This window comes from Giraffa tippelskirchi, chromosome 11 (genome assembly GCF_054371585.1).
Source record: "Giraffa tippelskirchi isolate mGirTip1 chromosome 11, T2T-mGirTip1v1.2.pri, whole genome shotgun sequence".
Taxonomy (NCBI): Eukaryota; Metazoa; Chordata; class Mammalia; order Artiodactyla; family Giraffidae; genus Giraffa; species Giraffa tippelskirchi.
This window is the reverse complement of record NC_137285.1, coordinates 18,713,135-18,719,737: the sequence shown is the minus strand read 5'-3', so window position 1 is coordinate 18,719,737 and position 6,603 is coordinate 18,713,135.

The following is a 6,603-nucleotide window of genomic DNA, read 5'->3' as shown; positions in this document are numbered from 1 at the left end:
TTGTCTCCAGGTGGGTCTTTCCTATTACTTCTGGGAAGGTTTAGACCCAGATTATTCAGCTCCAGAAGGCCTCATTTGCATTTTATTTAGACAGTGCTCTCAGGAATGGACTACAGTGTGAATGTCAGGTCCTGGAGTTGACAACTCAGCAAACATTGGACAAAAACTTGGGATTTCTTGCCAGGGTGGAGCATCCCGGCTTCCAGCCAAAGCTCTGTGCCCAGGAAATTATATCCCCCCAAGGGAATATTTATCTGTGGGTGTGGGGAGGAGTCCCTCTCACCTTCGAATACACAGGAGAACTCCCTTCACCTCAAGCTGTAAACAAGGTCCTTAAGAGGAGCCCAAGCTATTCAAGACTGACTACTGTTTTTTTGTTTGTTTGGCCACGCCACACGCAGCATGTGGGATCTTATTTCCCTCAATAGGGATGGCACATGCGCCCCCTGCAGCGGAAGCATGGAGTCTGAACCACTGCACTGCCAGGGAAGTACCAGTTCAAGCCATTCAAACCTGGCAAGTAATTATCAGAAGGGTGTATGAGACAGAAGCCCTCATGCTTGATGTTCCTGGCACTTCAGTATTAAGGAGTGGCCGTTCTATAGCACCCACTTAGGAGTTTGTGAATAATGCTACCAAATTCTGACTCCACAAGGAGAATAATGTTATAGATTTGTAACCTGCAGATCCAGATTGTCTTCAGAGGCAGATAAATGTTAACCTATAGGACTTCCCTAGTGGTACAGTGGATAAGAATCCACCTGCCAATGCAGGGAATGCAGGTTCAATCCCTGGTCCGGGAAGATGCCACATACCATGGAGCAACTAAGCCTGTGCACCACAACTATTGAGCCTACTGTCTAGAGCCCAAAGCTGCAACTACTGAGTCTGCATGCTGCAGCTACTGAGCCCATACTCTAGAGCCCATGAGTCACAAGTACTGAGCCTGTGTGCTCCAACTACTGAAGCCCATGCACCTAGAGCCTGTGCTCCGCAACAAGAGAAGCCCCTGCAATGAGGAGCCCTAGTATATCAACAAACAGTAGCCCCTGCTTGCTGCAACTACAGTAAAGCCCCAGTGCAGCTACGAAGACCTGGTGCAACCAAAACCAAACAAACAAACAAATAAATTATTAAAAGAAACAACATTAACCTACTCCAGTTTCTTCTCTAGGGGACAGTCCTTGCTTCCCCTGAGCCAGGATGCGATTAGGGGTTATGAAAGGGCTTCTTGGAGGGATGGGACTGAGGCTTGAAGCTGTGTCTTAGCCTGACCTTGGGAGAGAGAAAACTAGACCATAGAGGCACCACTCAGCTGGTGGCAGGGCAGCCCTGGACAAACGCACAGCACAGGGGTTGTTTGCACCAGGAGAGAACCTCTGGGACAGCTGGCCAAGTACCTGAGGAGGAGAAGAGAATGTCTTAAGGAGAACTACAGCATCTACACCTACAGCCTGACTGGCCCGGGGCAGACTCTGGATCTTGGATGAGCCAATCATGAATTTGGGATGGGAATTTGGAAAGAGCCAATGAATTTCTGTGAGTGATTGGAATTGAGGTGGAACCATGAAATGGAACCATTCTCTTTTTTAAAAAAAAAAAAAAAAATTAAGCATTTCTTTCATTATTTACAAAATTTTTAAAATTTGTTTTTAATTGGAGGATAATTGCTTTACAATGTTGTGTTGGTTTCTGCCATATGTCAACATGAATCAGCCATAGGTATACCTATGTCCAGGCTTCCCAGATGGCTCAGTGGGTAAAGAATCTGCCTGCAGTGCAGGAGACATGGGTTTGATCCCTGGATCGGGAAGATCCCCTGGAGCGGGGGCAAGCATATTCTTGAGCAGGATACTACTTCCACAACATTGCATGCAGTTGCTGTTTCCTCTTGAGTAGGAATCTTCAACCTGACAACCAAGGACTCCCAGAGCAGGAGTCCCTAAAAGCACATCATTCATTCATTCGACAAATTATTAAGCAACTACTCAGTTCAGTTCAGTTCAGTCGCTCAGTTGTATCCGACTCTTTGCGACCCCATGAATCCCAGCACGCCAGGCCTCCCTGTCCATCACCAACTCCCGGAGTTTACCCAAATTCATGTCCGTTGAGTCGGTGATGCCATCCAGCCGTCTCATCCTCTGTCGTCCCCTTCTCCTCCTGCCCCCAATCCTTCCCAGCATTAGGGTCTTTTCCAATGAGTCAACTCTTTGCATGAAGTGCAACTACTAGGTGCCAGGAACTTCTTCTAGGTCTTGGGAAGACCAGTGAAGAAATACAAAAACTTCTCTGCCTGCACATATTGTTACCGAGCATGGGCACAGAAAACCAACTCACGGTGGGAATTTGCAGCAAAGTATAAGAGTTTATTTGCAGGGGTGAAAGTGAAAGTTGCTCAGTCGTGTTCGACACTTTGCAATCCCATGGACTATATAGTCCATGGAATTCTCCAGGCCAGAATACTGGAGTGGGTAGCCTATCCCTTCTCCAGTCAGTGGATCTTCCCAACCCAGGAATCAAACCGGGGTCTCCTGCATTGCAGGTGGATTCTTTACTAACTGAACTATCAGGGAACTCAATGGTAAAGAATCCACCTGCCAATGCAGGAAGACCCAGGTTCGATCCCTGGGTCAGGAAGATCCCCTGGAGAAGAGAACAAGTCACTCCATTCTGTAGCCCACCAGAGGAACCTGGTGTGCTACAGTCCAGGGGGGCAGCAAAGAGTCAGACACTTCTGAGCGACTAAGCACAGACGCACACAAGCAAGGAGAACGGGCAGCTCATGTCCAAAGACGCAAACTCTCTGATGGTTTTCAGGGGAAGGTTTTTAGGGAAAGCGGTCCTAAGATGAGTGCTCAAATCGTGGAGTTAACAGGGTGATGTTTCTGGAGTCTCAATCATCAACGTTCTGGTGGTTCCAACCAATCTGCCTCTGCATGCTGGAGGACAGCATGTCATCACCAGCCTTCACCTGGAGGAGGGTGGGAGGTCTTAATTTCTGCAGAACAACTCAAAGATATGTGTCAGATGTTATCTATATCCCTTCAGAAGGAGCTAGAGTCCATTGTCTCTTTTGTTCTCATCATTAACTGCTTAAGCCTGTTCTCCCTGGAGAAGGCCCAGGAGACCACAGCCTTTTTCCTACAAATGAGAAAAGGGGGGCATGAAGGGGCTTTTGTACTGGGAAGGCCTCACAAGGTCCTGCTTGGTTTCAATTCCCCCTTTTCTTGATGATCCCCAATCCTGAGGGGAACAGGGCTGGGATAGGAAAATGAATAAAGTTTCTGATAGAAAGATTAATCACAAACTTGGGAAACTGGGTATTAGGGGAACTCAGTTTCAATATGGCAACATGACAATAACTGTCCAGTACAGGCAGAGGTTATAACAGGTATTCATTGTACTATTACTGTTAACTATTAAGTTTTTCTGTGTTTTTGAAATTTTTCACTTAAAAGTTGAAAGAGGGCTTCCCTGGTGGCTTAGTGGTAAAGAATCCACCTGCTGATGCAGGAGACACAGGTTCGATGCCTGGTCTGGGAAGATCCCACATGACGTGGAGCAACGAAGTCTGTGTGCCACATTGAACCTGTGCTCTATAGAGCCCAGGAACTGCGACTACTGAGCCCATGTGCCACAGCTGCTGAAGTCTACACCCCCTAGAGCCTGTGCTCCTCAACAAGTCACCACAATAAGATGCCTGAGCACCACATCTAGAGACTAATCCATGGTTGCTGCAACTAGAGAAAAGCCTGCGCAGCAATAGAGCCAGCACAGCCCATAAATAAATATATATATGTTTTAAAAAATTGAAGGAAACAAATTTGCCTTCAAAGAGACAGCTAATAAGTAAAGTGTGTTTGCTTGTGTGTGTGTCTGTGTGGCTAAAGAGAACATGAAACAAGATGAGATTGGGAAAGAGGAAAACAAGTCAGAAAGTATATATGGAGATTCCAGTTTTAAATAGGGTGGTCCAGGGACTTCCCTGATGGACCAGTGGTTAAGAGTCCACCTTCCAGTGAAGGGGACTCAGGTTCGACTCCTGGAGGAACTAAGATCCCACTTGCCCATGGGGCAGCTAAACTCAAGAACCACAACGAAGACCCAGCACAGCCTAAATGTACGAGTCAGATACGACTTGGCGGCTGAACAACAACAATATAAAGATAGATAAATGCAGGATGATCCAGAAGCTCCACACTGAGATGATGTTTGAATAAAACCCTGGAGAGCAGGGAGTGAGCCAGGCTGCTTTCTGGAGGAAGACACGGCCTGCCTGGCAGAGGAGACAGAAGAGGCAAAGGCCCTGAGGCAAGAACATGCCTAGCATTTTCCAGGAACAGCAAGAAAGTAAGTGTGAGGTTAGAGCAGAGTGGGTTTGGGAACACAGAATAGGGGACAAGTTCAGAGAGAAAGGAGGGAGGCAGGCAGATGACACAGGGCGTTGAAGCCACTGTAGTCACTATGGCTTTTACTCTGAGCGACCAGGGGAGCCACCATAAGGAAGTGAGCGAGGAATGACTTGGGCCGACTTGTGTATACCTAAACCGGATGCATCTTGCAGGGTGAAGGGGCTATTTATAGCTTACTTCAGCTTCTCAGAGGAGTCTAGTAGACCACCATAAAACAAAGAGCAGTTATAATGTTGATCTGTCCTTCAAATGTTACCCCTTTGTTTTTTCCATTAGTAAAAAAACCTTGTGATCCTTTTCTGCCAGGTTAGGGCGTGGTATTTGCCATGGGGAACCCGGGGCAGGAGGAAAGGCGAACCTCCCAGGGCACACGGTGCCCAAGCTCCGGGATATCAGGTCTCCCGGGCTTGCCCACGTGCCTTTGGCACCAGGCCGGTGCACAAGCCTGCACTCGACCTCCACGGGCCCGAAGACGTCCTTCCTCGTCGCGGGAGTATCTGCAGCCTTCCCCACCCGCGGTCCCGGGAGCTCACATCTCCGCAGGAAGGGGCGGGCCCTGCCGGCTGGCTTTGCAGAGGCCCCGCGTTGCCATAGCGACCCCGGCTGGGCTCCGGACGCCAGAGCACGAGCCGCAGGCAGCGATAGAAGCTGGAGGGGGCGGGCGGCGACCCCACCGCTCTTTGCCCAGACTCCAGATCCAGACTCCGCCCCGCAGGAAAGCGCAGGTGAGCGGTCGCAGGTGTGAGGGGCGGGGGTGAGCGCCTAACCTTCAGCCGTCTGAGCCCCCCTCGTTCCACCTTCCCTGGTGGTAATTATTGTTATTCAGTATCAAAACAACCCGAGCAGAGTCCGCGTACCGCGCTGTAAAACTTTTTTCCTTCTTTATTTTTTTTTCCTGGACACGCTGTACGGCTTGCGGAATCTGACCAGGGAGCCCACCCGTGCGCCGGCAGTGAAAGCGCCTAGTCCTAACCATTGGACCATCAGGGAATTCCCCAAAGCTTTCTTTTCCTATCAGAAGCTCTATGTATTAAGACCACAGCCTCCTCTAGAGTAGAATCTAAGTTCTTGAAAGTTAGGACAGAGGATGTGTTACACTGATGAAGCGTAATCACCCAATGATGTCGTAAGAAAGTTATTCGATTTTGGATTCTCTTACAATTCTGAGTAAGCCAAGGAGAAAGTGTCAGCTTGGGGCTAATGTGGCATTAACACCTTTCTTAACATATGCCAATCTCAACTGTAAGCCCCAGTATCTAGCTAAGGCCTAAGAGATGATCATAAAATCTCTTTCTTGGATAAATGTATTGAATTTTAGAGTGAATTAATTTCAATATAAAGACTAATCATGGACCTCCCTGATAGTCCAGTGGTTAAGACTCCAAGCTTCCAATGCAAAGAGCGTGGGTTTGATCCCTGGTCAGGGAACTAAGATCCCATATGCCACACAGCATGGCCAAATATATAACAACAATAGCAAAAAAGATTAATCACAGTACTCATGGTACATACAAATGAGAGAAAAAAAAGAAAAACATTAAATTTAGGACCTGAGACTGTTTCCCTCTGCCCAGTTCATGCCCTGGCTGTTTTCCTTGCTTTGAGTGCCTTTCCCAATTCCTGGGCATGATTGTCAAAATACATACAAGCCAGTACAGTTGGCCAGCCTAGTCAGACTCCTGGAGGTCCTTGATGTGTCCCTACAGGGAACTCCTTGATGGACAGGGCCCAGTGCAGAAAGAAAACGAGGCCCTGGCTCAGGAAGTATTAGGAATTTTAAAAAAGTGACAGCAGAGCCAAGACCAAGCACATCCCTTTCTAAGGACCAGGCCCTGTGCAGCTATTCAGGTTGGACATCTGTGATGCTGGCCCTGAGTGGGTTGGATGCCTGGAACACCATGATCTCCTGAAACCTGCTCAGCTTTGAGGTCATACTCATTGGTCAATAACTCTGCCTGCTGATGGTTAAATAGTTCTCTGCACTGGGCAGGAAGGGTAGGAGAGCCCTGGTCTGATGGAAAAAAACCTAACCAGGCAGACAGGAAGAATACCCAAGCAGAGGGCAGAGGTCAGAGGTAGCAGGATGATCAATCGTCCTGGTGTGTCTGGGGCTGTTCCAATTCTAGCTCTGAAAGTTCAATGTCCTAGGAAACCCCTCAATCCCAGGGAAACTGGGATAGGTGGTCATCCT